Here is an 18913-nt window from a genome sequence, read left to right on the forward strand (position 1 = left end):
ATAATACTAACTAAAATACTAATTATAATACTAACTATAAGAATAGCTACGCTACTACTTATAACTTACTATATAAAGTAATATTAGGTTTCTCTAAGGCCTTTTTAAACCTTTAGTTACTATAAAAGCTAGCTATAACACTAACTACTTAATAACTCTTTTCTTTTCTAGAATAAGAGTCTATTATCTATTACAGTATATTCTACGTATCTACTAACTATAAGATTACTAGCTATATTATTTCTAAGTCTAATCTCTTTTAAGATAGCTAACTAATCTTATTAGTCTATAAAGTAAATGCCTAAGATTAAGCTAAATATATTAGTAAGTTTAATAAGACTCTCTTTAAAGATAGTCTAGTTTATACTATATTCTAAGATAGTATAAAGCTCTATAAGCTTCTCTTTAATACTATCTAATATTTTAATAATAATCTTACTATATATATTAGTTACTTAAAGAAGATCTAGAAAGATCTTACTAATAAATATAACACTATCTATAGCCTACGTCTTTAAGTTACTAAGACTAATAAAGTCTTAGAAGCTATCTAATAGTAGCTACTTAACTCTAATAGTAAGCTTATATATTTATAAGAAAAGATCTACCTAATAAAGAGTAATGTCTACGTCTCTAGAGTTTAACTTAAAGAGTATTATATTACTACTAAATAATAGATTATCTATATATATAAATATAAAGATATTTATAAAAAGGTATATAAGAAAGAGTATACTACCTACCTTAAGGTATTAGAGAAGGTCTTCTATCTTTAAGAGCTTATTAAGAAGACTTCTCTAGCCTCTCTACTAAATAACTCTAATAGCTCTAACTTAGATAAGTCTAATAACTTAGCTAGTACTCTACGCCTAAGCTACTATAAATATACTACTAACTACCTTAACTATACTTCTCTACTAGCTTCTATATATAATACTTATTACTCTAAATAGCCTAAACCTAATAAGTTTAAGAGTTCTATTAGTATCTATATAAACACTTACTAGAAGTAGAAGCTTAATATTATAAGCTAGTTCTGCGCTTATATAAGTATATTTAAAGATAATAAAGCTAAGTAGCTTAACTTTATCTATATAAAGACTAGTAGTCTAGCCTAGTAGAGTATATCTATTAGCTAGTTTATTTCTAGTTATAAATTCTAATAAGTATAATAAGTTTAGAACATTCTTAATAGAAGCTATAGTTATCTTAATACCTACTATAATACTTATAACTTCTATAATAAAAAGGTAAGTATAAAAGCTAGTAAGAATATTAGCGCCTTTCTATTACACTTCTAGGTAGATATTATAGCTCTTCTATAGAATAATAAAGAAATAATTTTTTAGGTATATAAGAAGCTTCTATCTTAATAGCGTACTTATATTAAGCCTCTCTTAGATAATAACTATTATATTACTAATTTTACTACCTTTAGCTAGAAGCTCTACTACCTTAAGTAGCTCTACTTCTCTATTCTACCTACTTATAACGCTTCTAAGAACGCTAGTAGAAATAGAACTAAAGGTAGAAGTAATAGTAGAGGTAGAGGTAATAGTAGTAGACGTAGAAACTATAACTATAATAATAACTTCTCTAGAAGCTCTAGTGCTTTATGTTATATTATTAATAAGCTTTATAAGAACTATACTCTTATAGAAACCTAGATTCTTACTAACTTTAAGTAATACTTTAAGTGCGCTTATACTAGATACTATTCTAATAGCTCTAACGCATCTTATAAGAGTTAGAATAATATTACTTTAATAGATTACTTTAGAAAAGTTCTTACTATACTTAATAAAGCTTATAAAGCTGCTAGAGTTTCTATTCTAAAGGCCTCTATTAGCGTTAACGCTATATAGAGCTCTACTCTACTAGAATCTATTATTAATACCTTTATAGAAAACACCTAGTTTCTAGTAACTATTATCTCTAGAGACCTTCTAAGTCTAAGAAATATAATAAACTATATACTTTAAAGATACCTATAACACTAATTTCTCTATCTTCTTCTATTAAGCTCTATAATAATAATAATAATAAGCCTAACTCTATATTATAAGCTATTCTAAACTAGATTAAAGATCTAGAGAGCTCTGCAACGCTATAAGTTTAAGTCTTTACTATTATAGCTACTACTATACGTAGCTTTATATATCTTCTCTAAGTAGATTAGTAACTAGTTTTTAAAGAAATTATATTCTCTCTATTATAACTATTCTTATATATTAAACTAATAGGTAACTCTAGTTATATCTCTATCTTTATTAATAAATCTTACGCTTATATAAACTACTATAAAATAATTATACTATAAGACTCTACTATCTTAGAGCTAGTAGATAGCTCTAAAGTTACTAATATTACTTATATAACTAGAGTAAACGTTAAGTTTAATAATTATAAGAAATAAGTTCTTACTTATATTATAAGACTTAGTAGAGTTTAGATAATTCTTAGTACTCTATAGTTCTAATAATATAATCTCTAGGTTAACTAGAATACTATAGTAATAATATTTAACTCTAACTATTATATATAACACTATCTATATAACTATAAACTCTACTATATACCTAGTAGCTATTACTCTAAGAGACTAGCTCTACTATAGTAGTAAAACTAGTAACATAATAATAGGCCGAACAGCTATTAGGCTTAAGAGTTAGTGCGCTAGAGAAAGCTAGGTCTAAATAGCGTTTAGATAAGAACAACAACTATATACATATAATACAATTAACTATATTAAGCACTTATTCTAATAGAGATACTTCTAATTACTCTACTATAAATAGCAACTAACTAAAACTTAACCTATTTAGCCTTCTACTTTAGAAAGGCTGCGCGCTACCTTTAAGTGCGCATTTTACTTACTAAAGGCTTATTAGAATAATAGTTTAACTAGGCTTTAGAAGAGATATAATTATTGCGCAATATAATAGAATAAGTAATAGGCAAGTATATAAAATAGAGAATAAGATAATATGTAGAATAGTATATCTAAGAGACGCTTAGAAGTAAACTATAAGCTATAAGAACTTAATAGTATAGACACCTAAGAAGTAGGCGTACTAAGAGACCTCTAACAATATAAATAATTAGATAATAATAACTACTACGCAGGCTAATAGATAATATAGCTGTAGTAGCGCTACGCTAAGCAACATAAAGAGCTAGATAAGAGGTTTAGACTAGACTAATTACTCTTTAGATAGCTATATAGATAGAAAATAATATAATAGAAAGTATATAGCTATATTATTCTACTAAAAACAAATAATAAGATCTAAGAAAGGTTAAAAGAGCTAACGTAGTAGATCTTAATTCTAGCACAGCTAGAAAAGAAGAGGCTAAATAATAAGATAGTAGTAGAAAGCTATTATAGTATATAAAAAAGGTAGTAATAGTTCTTCTAGTAAAAGACACCTAACTTTGTTAGTAAGCAAACAGTTAAACTTAATTAACAGTACTTATACGTTTAACATTTACACTAGCTATTATACTATTTGTAATACTTATATACTACTTTGTATAAATAAGTAAGAGTTAATCTAATAAAGCTAAGATTAATAAATAATCTAAGTTAGTTGCTAAAGCCTCTTTAAAAGCCTAGTTTGCTAAATAACTATCTTTGCCTCTTTAAACTAAGTCTATAAAACCTAAAGTAACACTTACGTTATTCTAGAAGAATATTAAAATGCTAGACATTCTAGAGTTCTTAGGTACTACTAGCTAGCAGCCTTAGGCATAACCTCTAGTATAACTCTAGAATAATAATATAGTAAAGCTTCTTTAGATAATAGCTTAGTCTCTCTAGTAGCTAGGTAATTGCCCTCTAGTCTATTTTATCTAGCTTCTTCTGTACTTATTAGAGATAGTTCTAGTGTTTAATAGAACTAATATTACTACGTTTCTTAAGCGTTTTAAAGACATGTTAAAGTACTATAAGTTTATAGATAAGATAAAGATTAATTACCTTTTAGCGTACTATAAACCTAAGTAGAGAGTAATTATCTAAGCCTTAAATAAATATTCTAACGCTCTAGTTACTAAATTCTAGAAGAAGTTTAGAGAGGCTCTTAGAAAGCTCTTTTGTACTAATAATAAAGACTAACAGAAAGCTTAGGCTAAGTACTTTAAGCACTAGCTTCTCTAGTGCTAAGTAAGGTCTAATTTAAATATTAAGAAGTACTTATAGAAGTTTTAGATTCGCAGTAAGCGCTATATTAAAGTATTAACTATTAATAAAGATTGCTAAGGTTTCTACCTAGTTAAGAGACTACCTTTTAGGTATACTATAAAGATACTTAATAAGTTTAGTTTAAAGACTAACAACCTAAAGGTATTTAACTACACTAAGATTAGTAACTACCTTACTACCTGTCTAGAAGTAGAGAAAGAAGCTTATATACTTAACCTCTCTAAAGTAGTTAAAGAGATTATTCTAAAAGTTAAATTTAACCTAGCGCAGCTAATAGCCTATTAGTAACCTTAGTAACTAGCACTAACTCTCTAAAATAACTACACGTAGGCTTTCTAGCTATCTAAGCTTAACGTTCTACTCTAAGATAAGCTGCTTAGGCTTTATACCTTCTAGTCTTCTCTAGAAAAAGCACCTACTAATATAGAAGTAGATAACTTAGTTAACAAGATGCTTAACCTAAAGATTAATTATACTAGCCTAGAGATAAAACTATAGAAGATCTAGTAGATCTACTGCGAAACTAAACTTATAAATAACTTTAACATACGTAGTAAAGTAGACTATTAAGCTAATAAACGCGTAAACTACCTAAGAGCGTACCTACTCTAAGGCTAGAGGCAATTCTAGCTAAATAACTAGTATTAACCTTAGTAGTAGTAGTAATATAGTAGTTACTAATAGAACACTAGTTAGACTTTCTACAACAACTTCTAAGGCTTTTAGAATCTAGAAACTAAATATAATTAAGGCACTATAAATAGATAGGCTCTTAGAGCAACTATAAATTGTTAGGTATATAATAAGAGTAACTATTATAAGTAGAACTATCTAACTCTTTAAGTGTATATAGACAAGAGCTAGCTACATATAGATAAATAGAATATACTTTAGTAGAGTACGCTAGAGAACCTCTAGAGCTGTATTAATAATCTAGGCTAGAGACTATAGGCTAAGAGCATTTTAGCTAAGATTAAGCAATAATTTCTAAAGAAGAATATTAACTCTCTTATAGTTAACGCCTAGTTTAGTAACCTAAAGGCTCTAATTAGTGTAGAGAATAACACTATTTTAGTTTAGCTTATACTAGACTCTACTAGAAGCCTCTAAGTAGATAACGTAAAACAATTCTAGAAGCTTTTAAGCATCTTTGCTAAAGATAAATTAGACTACTACCTACGTCTAGCGAACCTAAATTAATATAACAACACTATTGTAGCTACAACTATTTCTAGAGTATTCTTAGAATCTAAGAAGGTAGTATCTTATAATTCTTCTAAGGTTTAGAAGAAGATAATACTATAAAGACCTAGTAATAATTATATCTCTTATCTCTAAGGTTATAAGAATAGAATAGAATACTCTTTAAGCTATTAGGCGCTAAATAAGAAGAGAGTTATCTAATTTAGTAAAGAAGATAATCTTATATAACTAGATAATAGAGTATCTAGAACACTATAAGAATAATTAGAACTAAAGCCTAAGACAACTAATAAGCAACTAAGAAAGCGTAAGATTGTTAATAAGCTTAAGCCTAATGCATAGGCTATAATCTATAGTATTCTAAGCACTTTAATCTCTTTTTAGATTAGTACTCTTCTTAGTAATATACCTAAAGTTTGTAAAACGCTATTTAACTCTAACTATATAAACAAGAAGCTAGATAAGCTTAAAGTTAATATTATAGAGACGTTAAGGTAATAGGCTAGATAAGAAAAGCTTTAAGAAGAGAAAGAAGAATAGAAGTTTAATAAGCTCTTAGGCGCTGTAGTTAATGTAATTACTCTTAGCACTCTCTCTAACTATATACTAGTAGAAGTAGAAGCTAGTAGAGTAGTTAACTACTATAGCCTAAAGGTAGAACACTAAACTAACTAGAAGATTAGCTATGTATAACAGCATATTATTGTAGATTAAGGCTAAGAGTATAACTCTAAAAACGTAGATTATAACTACCTAAAAGATAATTAAGCGTATAACTAACTAATAAGTATTAAGCACTTGCGTTAAGACTATCTAAAGGTCTCTATTAATATTAAAAAGAACTCTTTTCTCTGCCTCTTAGACTTAGGCGCTAAGCTAAACACTATTAAGAAAGAAGTAGCTAAGAGAGCTATATTGCTAATTATATTACTACTAGGTAGTATAAAGGCTACTTAGATAGTTACTATAAATAGAAGTACAGCAAGCTTTATAGGTATTGTCTAGAGTGTCTTTATTATTATAGGCTAGATTAAAGTCTAAATAAACTTCTTTATTATAGAATTCTGCACTAATCTAATTATTCTAGGTAACTCTTTTCTAATAGACGCTTAGGCGCGTATTAAGTATATAACTAATAGATTAACGTACTATTGTATCTTTAGCGCAGATAGCTAAGCTAATATAAGATTTATATATGCTAGAAGTAATAAGCTTATAGCTTCTAGTCTTTATACTAGACCTATATTAGAAAAAGGTATAGAAGTATAGTAGCTAGCGCTATACTCTAGCACGCAACTAAAGAGCTAGTAGGCAGCGTAGCGTGCGTATATATAGAGGTAGTAGATATAATAATAGAGAAGGTTAGAGATAGTAGACTAAATAGTAGTTAGATGCCTATATAACCTATTAGTAAATAGGTTCTATAGAAGAAGCGCAGAGCCTTTAGAAAAGATCTAACAGCGTACTTATTAAGATTAAATAGTAAGTTAATAGGCCTTAGGCCTAATAGAAGCCTACTAATAAAAGATAATAAAGGCCTATATATTTTTAAGATAGAAGATATTAAAGAGCTATTAGCCTAACTTCTAAGCAACATTACAGAGAGTATTAGTAATAAAAATACTATAAAATAGAGTAAGGCGTTCTTCTAGGCAAAGAATCTAGCTAAGGTAGATAAAGGCCTTATACTAAAAGTTAATATAGTTATAGTATTGCGTAAACCTACGCGCCTAGCTACTAAGTATATAGTAAGTTAGCTAAATAACGCTTAGATTAATAAAGCTTATAAGCGCAAAGGCGTTAAGATTAAACCTATAGACAACTCTAGCTAACTAATGTAACCTATTAAGAGGTAGTTAGACTAGAAGAAGAGAGTAGTAGTAAAGCAAATATCTAATACTAATAGCTAATTAGCTCTATTTACTAAGTATTTTAAGCTATAATACGCTGCATTTCTCTAAGGCACTTAAATAACACCTAAACGCATTTTAGAGATAAAAATCTTATTAGAGTTATTACTAGTAGAGAAAGATATACTCTTAGAAGTTCTCTACTAATAAGAAGCAGCACTAGCCTAGAACTTTAGAGAATCTAGAAAGGTTAGCAAAGACGTTATTTCTCTAGTTGTTATTAATATAGTACTACATTAAGCCTAGAGAGCTAACTAGTTTTCTATTCTAAGAAAGCTTTAGTAGATTATAATTAACATAATTTAGAACTATATTAATAGAGGTACCTTAGAGTTATACAAGAGCTAGTATTATAACCTATAGTTCTTAGTTACTAAGAAAGATAAGAGGTATTACCTAATTAATAACGCTTAAAAACTTAATAGAGTTATAATTTGCAACGCTAACCTGCTACCTAATTCTAATAAGTTTTTAGAGAAATTTGCAGAATACGTTATTATAAGTCTATTAGACTTCTTCTTAAAGTATAACTAAGTAGAACTACATAAAGACTTAAGAGACATAATAGCCTTTTTAACGCTATTAGAACTTATATAATAATGTACACTTTTAATAAATATAATAAACTCTCTAGTAGAGTTTATATATATTATAATAAAGATTTGCAGAGACTACATCTCTAATAGATATATACTATACCTTAATAATGTATGTATTAAGAGGCTAAAGAAGCGCTATAGTAACTATAAGGTAGAACTAGGTGTAAGGTAGTTTATTACTAAACACCTTTTAAATATTAATAAAGTGCTTATAGATATTAAGCGTGTAGGCGCGACAATATTAAGCTATAAGTCTAACTTCTACTACCTCTCTATAATTATTGTTAGCTATTAAATTAATAAGTATAGCTACTACTCTAATAAGAAGAAGGTTAATAAGATTACGTGTTAGCTAGATTGTTATAATGCTAAGAAAGTCTAAATATTTCTTAGAATTTGTGTTTACTATAGAGTATAGGTACTAGGTTTTGCTATTATTGTAGCCTCTTTGTTTAAGCTCTTCTATAAGAATGCACTATTTAAATAAAGCCTAGAGTAGAAGTAGGTAATAGAATATCTTAAGGTAACTCTAATAACTGCTCTAGCGCTAGTTTCTATTAACTACACTAAGCCTATCTAAAAGATTATTCTTATAGTTAATAGTAGTAAGAAAGGTTAGAGTATAGTTATTATATAGCTTAACCTAAATAGCTATTATTACCTAGTACGCTTTAAGAGTAGAGTTTAGTCTACTACTAAGAGAAATTAGAATTTAAGTAAGCACAAATGCAAGGCTCTTCTACTTACTCTAAAGAAGTTTTAGTTCTATATCTATAGAGTAAACTTCTAAGTTAAGATAGATGTAAAGACGCTTATTACGCAACTTTAATAAAGCGTAACAGATCTCTCTAGAGCTCTAATTACTTAGTAGCTTATACTTCTTAATATATAGAAGTTTAATATTGTCTATATAGCTAGTAAAAAGAACGTTATAGCTAATGCTCTTTTAAGAATATCTAAGCTAGATAGCTAGAAGCTGCCTAATAAACCTAAGAAAGATATAGAAGACTTTATTAATACGCATCTAAATACAGTTTAGCTTATCTTTAGCGAAGCTCTAGCGCACACGTATAGAATGTGCTAGGTAAATCTTTCTTTTAATAATTAACTACTAGTAGATAGCTATAGTAATAAGTTATAAGTAATTACAGGCTAGCTTCTATTTTGCAGAAGGCCTAAGCACATATCTACTACTAAGTTTTGTAAGTTTAAGAAGAAGGCGCTCTAAATAACTATTAGAAAATAACATTTCTTTATAATCTTTTTAGAAGGCTAGCCTTTGTAAAGAGTAGTAGACTTAATAGATAAGTAGTATAAGATTATTAGATCTCTCTATAATAAGTCTAGCTACTAAGGTAAGAAAGGCACCTAGCGTAAGGTGTAGGTACGCTACTATTAGAAAGAATAGTATAATTAAGTTAAATAATATATACAGTCTTACTCTAAGTACTAATTATATGTATTAGTAATAGTTTAAGAAGAGCTTTAGCCTATAAAGCTACTAATAGTACTATTTATATAGATTACTATTAACGTTATTTATATACCGCCTAGTTATAATAGTAAGAAGTTTCTTATTATCGCCTAAGACTACCTTTTGCAATAGATAGAAGCTAAGGCCTTAGCTAAAAACAACTTAAAGAGTGTTTAGAAGTTTCTACTACATAATGTATTTTGTTAATAGAGTATTCTACTTAAGATATTAGCTAATAGAGGCTCTAAGAATAAGAGCCTTATTAAAGAACTTTAGAAGTAATAGAGAATCTATAGAGTTATTTTAAGCGCCTACTACTCTTAGAGGTAGAGACTTATTAAGTAAGAGTACGCGCCTATTATAGCTACTCTAAAGAAGCTTTCTAGTAACTAGGTAGACAACTTACCTAACGTTCTATAAGCTAACTATATAACTATTAAGTAATCTATAAACAAGACACTAGCTTACTTAGTCTTAGGCTAGCAGCACATCTTACCTATTAAGCTATCTATTCTAACTTAGTAGACGCTTCTATAAAATAACGTTTAGAATATACCTACTCTTCTTATAATATAAGCTTGCTAGTTTAACTATAGAGATAAATAATTTAAGAAGTCTATTAACTGCACTATACGTCTTAGGTATAAGAATAAGAACTATTTTAACTAGTTAAGAGTTCTTTAGCTAAGTAAGCTTTCTCTAGGTAATCTTATTCTATTAAGAGACTCTTTCTACAAAAACAACTAATCTACGCTTACTAAGTTTCTGCCTAAGTAGAAGAGGCTATTTTACATTTATAGTATTAATAAGAAAGGTTAGTATTAGTTAAAAGAGCTTAATAGTACCTCTTTCTAAAGTTATACGCTAGAAAACTGTCTAAAGGCCTTTTACTAGCGCATAGTAGTAGATCTTACTAAGATTAATAGGCTAGACTACGCTGCAACTGTATTCTCTGCTAATAAAACTAATAATATAAATTAAAAAGTAAGTAGTAATAATAATAATAAGACGCCTAAACAGCCTACGTACAGCTAAGATATTCTAGATACTCTAGAGTTAACTAAAGTTTAAAGAAGCCTATAGCTAAGAGCTTAACTAGACAATTAGTTAGTTAATGTAGAAGAGAAACAGAACATAGAATAAGTATTATTTAGATCTTAGTAATTGTTAGTAGTTATTCTAATAAAGAAGCTAGATTTTAACTAGAATAAGTATTAGGTATATGCATTATAGGCATAGTTTTAAGTAGTTTTAGATATATATATATTAAACGCTATAACTAAGCTCTAAACTATATCTATAAATATATATAGAGAATAGCTACTATTATTGCAGCCTATAACTAAGCAATGTACCTACTTCTTACTCTTCTTCTTCTTCTTACTAGAGGTCTTCTAGACTAATAAGCCTTTAGACTTAAATAGAGTAAGAAATTTATTACTCTTATTATTATTAATATCTATAGCCTTAGTAGAAGGCGTAGTAGGCTTGTAAGTGCAAAGAGTGCGTATAGAGATAGGTAGTAGTACTAGTTTCTTTATCTTCTTAGTAGAGGTAGACTTTATAGTACTCTTAGAAAGAACGCGCTTACGCTTAGAAGATAGTAGAGCTAGAAGACTCTTTAGAGTAGCTATAGCCTTCTCTAGCTAAGTAAGCCTTAGCTTATAATTCTTCTTAGAGATACTCTTACTATAGTTACTAATATCTAAGTTCTAAAACTTCTTAGTAGAGTTGTAATTACTATTACTAACTAGCTTCTTAGAAGCACGCAAAGTCTAAACTATAGAACTCTTCTTATATAACTAAAGTGCGCTTAGGCTATTAGAGCTATTAAGAGAGAAGAAAGGTTAGAATAATTAATAAGAGAGGTAGAATGCTATAGAAGGCTTATTAAGATCTACTAGCTTAGTAAATATAACCTTCTTACTAAGAGAGTTAGGCTAATCTAAGAACAAGTTAGCTGTTATACTAATACTAAGAAAGTAGATATCTAAGAAGTAGTTAGAAACTTATAAGTAAAAGAGCACTAAGATTCTGCGCTTTTTACGTAGTAATTAGTGTAAGTTCTCTATAGTATTAAGAAGCTGTTTAATATAACTAAGCAATATAACTTAAATAGAAGCTTTAAACTACGTTCGCAATAGCTATATATTTTGTTATATCTACTAAGCTCTTTATTCTTACCTAAAGCTAACTTATACTTAATTACGCTAATAAGATAATAGTATATAAGTGTAGTAATAAGAGGCTTAAAGATAATTTACTTATAGTTTATACTAAAAGAGAAGAACTTATAGAAGAATAAATAGTTCTTAGACACGTCTAGAGGCGCTAAATTAATTTTACGCTTAATCTAAGGTTCTTTACTCTAAGTTAGAAAGTAGACTACTGCAAGAACTAGTCTAGCTAGAGTCTCTAAAGTATTAAGGTTAATAATATATTTATAGAGGTCTTTAACCTAGTTAATAGTAAAGTTAGTACGTAATATGTGTATTACTATAAAAGAATATAATATTAGCAGAATGTCTTTTAGAAAGTAAGAAAGAAAGATAGTAGACTTACTCTAGCTAATAATAGCATTAGAGGCAGAAATACGCTTTAGTAGCTTATGCAACTCTGCTACCTAATTACTAAGAGCTCTAGGCACTAGACGCTTTTTTATAGGCAACTTAGAAAGAACTTTAGACTTAGAAAAGCTAGAGCTCTTAATAGAGAGGCTAAATTTCTTAATATTAGATAGAGTTTTATAGTAGTTAGGCGGTATAGTAGAGCGTAAAGTATTCTTACCTGTAATACTCTAAAGCGCCTAAGAGGCGCTTAGCGTGTTATTAAGGTTAAAATCTATTTACGTAATACCTAAAAACGTCTTAATATTAATCTACTTTTAAAGGCTAAGAAGAAATCTCTTATTATTTAAAGTAAAGAAGTTAAAGTTATTAAAAGGCTGTGTATCTAGCTTATTAAACTTATTAGCACTTGCAGTTATAGGCTAAGTAGTAATAGTAGCTAAATAGTTCTTAGCATTAAGCTTAGTAGTTATCTTATTAGTAGAAGTTAGCTTAGAAGTAGTAGCCTCTAGCGTAGTAATAGTAGACGCTTACTTAGGCGTAGCGCGTAGAAGAGCTTATAAGGTAGTAGAGTAGGCGTTATTAAAGTTAGAGAAGATAATAGACGCGCTCTTAATAATAGGCTGCTAGATAGTTTTATCTTTAGGCGTAGTATTAATAGAGCTAAAAGCTATAGTAAGAATACGCGTAGAATAATAGTAGTAGTAGTAAAGTAAAGAGTAAGAAGAGGTAGAAGAGCGCGTAGAAGAGTATAAGGTAGTTAAAGCGTAGAAAGAGTAGAAAGTAGTAATAGAGATATTATAGAAGAATTTACTTAATGTATTTACTATCTAAAGAGCTATTAAGCCTATAGTAATAGACTTACTTTTCTTACAAGAACTGCTACGCGACACTAGATTATAACACTAGAATTTTAAAGCTAGCTAGCATATAATAATACTCTTAGAATGTATTAGTAATGCAAGAAGAATATTATAATACTATAATATAGAATGCGATATATTTAGAGTAGTTAGAAATTTAACTAAAGGCCGCTTAGCTAGAGCTATAGTAAAACTCTAACTAGACATCTTAAGTAGGCGCTTAGATTAGTATCTACTAATAAAGAAAGGCTTTTAGATAGACTAGAAAATAGCTTTAAAAACCTTAGAAATAGATCTTAACTTTATAGAAGAATTATTTTAATTTAGAAAGACGTTAAGAGATCTTCTATATAATTATAAAGACTACTAAGGCTATTACTATTAGTACTTCTTAATTATAGCTTAGAATCTAGTATTATTATAATAACTACTAGAAACCTAAGAATATTGTAATAGAAAGATTATATCTAAATAATATTTAGAACCTAAAGCTAAAGAAGAAGAGACTTTCTTTCTTTTAAGTGTAGAAGAAAAGTAATATAGGTTTAGCTATTATAATATTATAGGCGTAAGAATGTAAGGTAATAAGAGAAGACTTAGAAGTATATTATAATTTTATTTGCTATAACTATAGAGTAGAATAGATAGATCTAAGAGTTAATTAGAGAGAAAAGAGACTAGAGAACTACCTGCGCATAGAAGAGCTAGTAGAGCTAGAAGTTATAGAATTAGTAGAAGTTAAAGAAGAAACAGGCTTAGTAGTTCTAGTAGAAGTAGTAACAGAAGTAGTAACAGCAGAAGCCTTAGACTTAATAATATTATTACTAATAGCATCTGCCTTATTAGTAATAGCCTTCTTAGGCTTAGACTACTTACAAAGTTAACTACAACTACTACCTAGAACCTAGATAGAAGAAGAAATAGTATAAGAAGCGTAATAATAAGGTTTTCTAGTTAGTGTAATAGGCTTAAGAATACTAGTAGCTAAATAGCTATTAGGCCTAATAGAAAGCGCAGCGTCTAGAGTAGGCTAGCTAGTAGATAGATTAGACTTTGTAGGTTAGCTCTAACGCTTAGCAATAGTTAACCTAGACTTATTATTACTCTTACTAAGAATCTTTAAGCGCAGTAATAATAACTAAATATAAGTTGCGCTAGTAGAAGTAGAAGTAGCCTTAGTATTAGAAGCCTTCTTAGGCGAATTATAGCTAAGATTCTTTAGGCTTAGTTAGAAAGCTAAGTTGCAACTAGCGTTAACATTACTTAAATAGTATCTATACTAAGTAGCTATACTGTTGCTAGCCTAGGTAAATAAGGCCTTATTACTCTCTTTAGATATAGTAGTTAGCTTCTTACTAGCCTTAAGATAAGTAAGAACGCTCTTAGAGAGACTAGCAATTATATTAAAGGTAACTATAGACTTAGCGGCTATAGTAGACTTAAGGCTACGCCTTACTACTTAGGTCTCTAGAAGAATATATTAGTAAAGATACTAGAAACAAGAAAGTAAGTGTCTAAAAAACAGTTAGCGACTTACTATAAAAAGAGTAGACCTAATAATTACTATACTTTAAGTAATTAGTGTAAACTCTACTCTTTATTAGCTAGCTATTAATGTAGACTTAGATACACTAGCTAAACATCTTTCTATAATTTAACAACGCACACTAACTATAGATAATAATCTTAATAGAAAGATTCTTAACTAAAGAATTAATTACACTAACTAACTTAGCGCTAAAGTAATAAGACAGTATAAGCGCCTCTATATTAGAGTTAAATAGCTAGCGCGCAGACTTATTATCTAACTAAAAGAATTTACTAATAGTTATCTCTAGATTAGCTAAGTAGAAGTTGCTATAAGCGTTAACTTATACATTAGACTAATAGCTTTTCTAATTAGTAGCTAGAATAGATAAAGAAGATCTAAGTATATATTCTACGCTTTGTAAGGTATATAAGTAATTCTACATATTTATAGTAAAGCTAAAAGTAATAATATAGGCTTTCTAGTTAGTTACTAATAAAGTAGAAGATATTAGAATAATGTTTAGTTAAAAGGCTCTAAAGAAGAGAAAAGACTTACGCTAGATAATATACTAATTATAACTAGAGTTAGAAGTTTTATACTTATATAACTTTGCTATACGTATACTATACCTACTTTCTTTAATAGCCTTAGTTAGAGTAAAGATAGAAAGGCGTAGAGACTTGCTCTAGTTCTTCTACTTCTTAGAAAGGTAAGACGTAGGCGTCTAAGAAGCTTTTATTAGAGCTAAGTTAGGCTAAGAAGAGCTAGTAGAGTTAATGTTGTAGATAGAGAAGAGTAGTAGAGTAGTATTAGGCACGTTAGTTATAATAGTATTAGTTTAGCTAACACTAGCGCTAGTCTTAGCTTTAATTAAGAGCGTAGTCTTAGGTAGAGTAGGTAGAGTAGGTTTAGCTAATAGCTGTTTAGGCGCACGCGAAGATTAGAATAATAGAGTAGTATTATTACTAGTACTCTTAGTTATAGGCTAAGTAGCAATAGTAGTAGAATTGTCTATAGCCTTAGGCTTAATAGTTATCTTATTAGTAGAAGTTAGCTTAGAAAGCGCAAGCGCGTGCGTAGCAATAGTAGCAGCTTACTTAGCTATAGTAGGCTTAAGAGTAGATATAGTAGTAGAGGTAGTAGAGCTGTTATTAGCCTTAGATATAATAGCTAGCTTAGCAGTAAGCTTCTAAGTGTAGAAGGCAGATGTAGTAACTAGTATAGTATCTGTAGCAGCTAACTTGCCTTTAGAGTACTTAGGTAAAGCTATAGTAGAGAAAGAAGATTAAGGTAGAGTAGAGTAAAAGAAGAGAAGAAAATAGAGAAAGAATAGCAAAAGGCTACGCGCGCAAAGGTAGAGTTAAGAGTAGTAATTACTATACGTAAGAAGAAAAGTTATAATATTATTATTTTAATAGCTTAGTTACTAAGCGCTAAAGAGCTCTTAGGTAAAAAAGTAAAGTAACTAGCGCATAGGTTCTAATAGCAGTGCAGTACGTGTAAACCTTCTAAAATATCTCTATAGATATACTAGTAATGCACTAGAGATAATAGAATATTTATTAGAGGAAAAGCTAATATTATAGAGAGTTAAGCGCTAGATAGATAGGCGCTATAGAAAAGCAAAGATTAAACCTAAGAAAGATATAGATCTAAGCCTAAAGAATTATTAGCTGCTAATATTAAAAGTAATTAAGATAAGGTTTAGAATATACTAAAGAAACAGAGAAAGAGGCTATAGGCTAGCAGAAAAGATTAAATTAAAATAAGAAGAGTAATAAGAAGAGATATACTAGAATAAGAATAGCCTAAAGAGATTTTGTATTTAGATTTCTAGGTAGAAGTTTAGCGTATAGTATATTTAGATTAAGTAGATAGAATCTAGTAATGTAATAAGTAGAAGAGAATATCTAAGAGCTATTCTCTTATTTATGCTTAAGAAGAAGAGAAGGCCTTCTTCTTAAGTGTAGAAGAGATGTAGTAGTAAAACTAGTAATATAATAATAGGCTAAATAGCTATTAGGCTTAAGAGTTAGTGCGCTAGAGAAAGCTAGGTCTAAACAGCGTTTAGACAAGAACAACAACTACATACACATAATATAATTAACTACATTAAGCACCTATTCTAATAGAGATACTTCTAATTACTCTACTACACTACCTTTCTATAAATAGAAAAAAACACGCTATCTAAAGGCGCCTCTCTCTATTAATATCTTTTTTATCTTAAGTTAGGTTACTACTATAGTAGTAATCTATAGAGATAAAGTATATATAACTTCTATAGAGAAAGTTAAAAGGCTCTATAATATAATAGATTAGAAATAGATAGATACTTAGTAGCTCTAAATAGCTAGCGCTAAGGTGCTATCTAAGAACTTTAAGAAATTCTAGAATTATATAGAATAACTATTTATATCTAAAGATAAAATTCTATCTAAGCTTCTTTATATTTTTTATTCTCTCTATTATAGCTTTAACCTATAAAAGGCTAATAAGGTCTCTCTATAGTAGAATAAGCTTAACTATACTATTAAGATCTAACTTAACTCTAATATAGGCTACCTACTACAACCTTTCTTATAGTAACTAAGACTTCTATTCTAGAATAAAGCTAGAGTAGTTAAGTTATATATTAATAATATATTATAGAAGAGCTATATTAAGCGTAGTATATCTAAATAGGCTATACCTTTATTAGTAGTTAAGAAGCCTAGAAAGAGCATTTATATTTATATTAACTATTAAGAACTTAATACACATACTATTAAAAATAGAAATACACTACTACTAATCTATAATATACTTACTAAGTTAGCTAAGGCGTAGTACTTTTCTAAAGTTAATATTATTACTACTTTTAATAAGATACGTATATATAAAGAATATAAGTATCTTTTTATATTTATTACTCTCTATAGACTATATTAATATATAGTTATATCTTTTAGTATATATAATAGCCTAGAGACTTTCTAAGTATATATTAATAATATTTTATATAAATACTTAGATAAATTCTATATAGTATACTTAGATAATATTATTATCTTTAGTAAAACTAGAAAAGAGTATAATAACTACCTTCTATAAGTAGTTATATATCTCTCTAACGCTAGACTCTCTATAAATATACTTAAATTAGAGTTTATTAAATAGAAAGTTAAGTTTCTTAGCCTTATTATTACTTTAGATAGAATTAAAATAGACTTTAAGAAAGTCTGCGCTATTTAAGACTAGTAGCTCTCTAGAACTCTTAAGAATATATAAGCCTTTCTAAGATTTATAAACTTCTATTATTACTTTATTTATAGTTTCTCTAATATTACTAAACTACTTACTTATCTTACTAGAGAGAACCTATTTTAGTTCTAAATAATACCTAATACTATATACTTATTTAATAAGTTAAAGAAAGTATTCTATAGTAATATAGTTCTAGCCTATTTTAACCTAGATCTTAAGAGTATTCTTAAGATAGATATATTAGACTATATTTACGTAGCTATTCTCTTATAAATCTAATCTAATAAATCTATCTACTCTATAGCGTACTTATTAAAAAAGATAACACCTATAGAATATAATTATAAGATCTATAATAAGAAACTTCTTACTATAGTCTAAGTATTTAAGAAATAGCGTCTAGAGCTCTCTAGAACTATAGACACTATTAAGGTTCTTACTAACTACTATAGCCTTAAATACTTCTATATAAAGCGTTATCTTAATTATAGATAGACTAGGTAGACTAAGTTCTTAAAAGAATTTAACTTTAAGGTAAAGTATAGACTAGAGAAGTAAAGCACTAAATCTAATAGCTTTACTTATTATATAAAGAACCTACCTAAGTATATTATAGATAACTAAGTATAACACTAATACTAAGTTATTCTTAGTAATTACTACTAGAATAGAGGAAGCTATAATACTATAAAGCTAGCTAGTCTCTATCTAGAAGACTCTAAGTATAACATTCTATTACTTCTTACTCTATAGTATAAGTCTAAAGAAAGTAGTTTATAGCTAGACTACTTTATAGTAGAACTCTCTAAACTATTTTTAAAGAGTTAATATAATCTCTATAATAATATTAAAGGCGCAGATAACCTACTAATATAATATATTCTTAATTACCTCTACTCTATTAATATATAACTTACTACTATCTAGAATATACTTAATAATAGTAACTATTATATACTCTACTATCTTATTATTAAAAGCGTAAGGCTTAAGCTAGAAGACTTAGAGTTAAGTAATAATAGTAAGTTATTTCTATATAATAATAAGCTACTTATTCTATTTAGTAAGAAGCTATAGACTTACGTTATTAAGAATATCTATAACTCTTTACTAGATAGTTATAGTAGCTACACTACTACGTATTAATAGTTAAGTTAGTAGTATTACTAGTAGAGTATAACTAATATAATTATAAGATTTACTAATAACTATATAACTTATTATTACTTAAAGGTTAACTACTATACAAAGTATAAGTTACTATACCTACTACCTATACTAGAGAGGTATTAGAAAAACATCTCTATTAACTTTAT

This window comes from Alternaria novae-zelandiae (genome assembly GCF_023758075.1).
Source record: "Alternaria novae-zelandiae strain BMP 2774 chromosome Unknown scaffold_19, whole genome shotgun sequence".
In the NCBI taxonomy this organism is placed as follows: domain Eukaryota; kingdom Fungi; phylum Ascomycota; class Dothideomycetes; order Pleosporales; family Pleosporaceae; genus Alternaria; species Alternaria novae-zelandiae.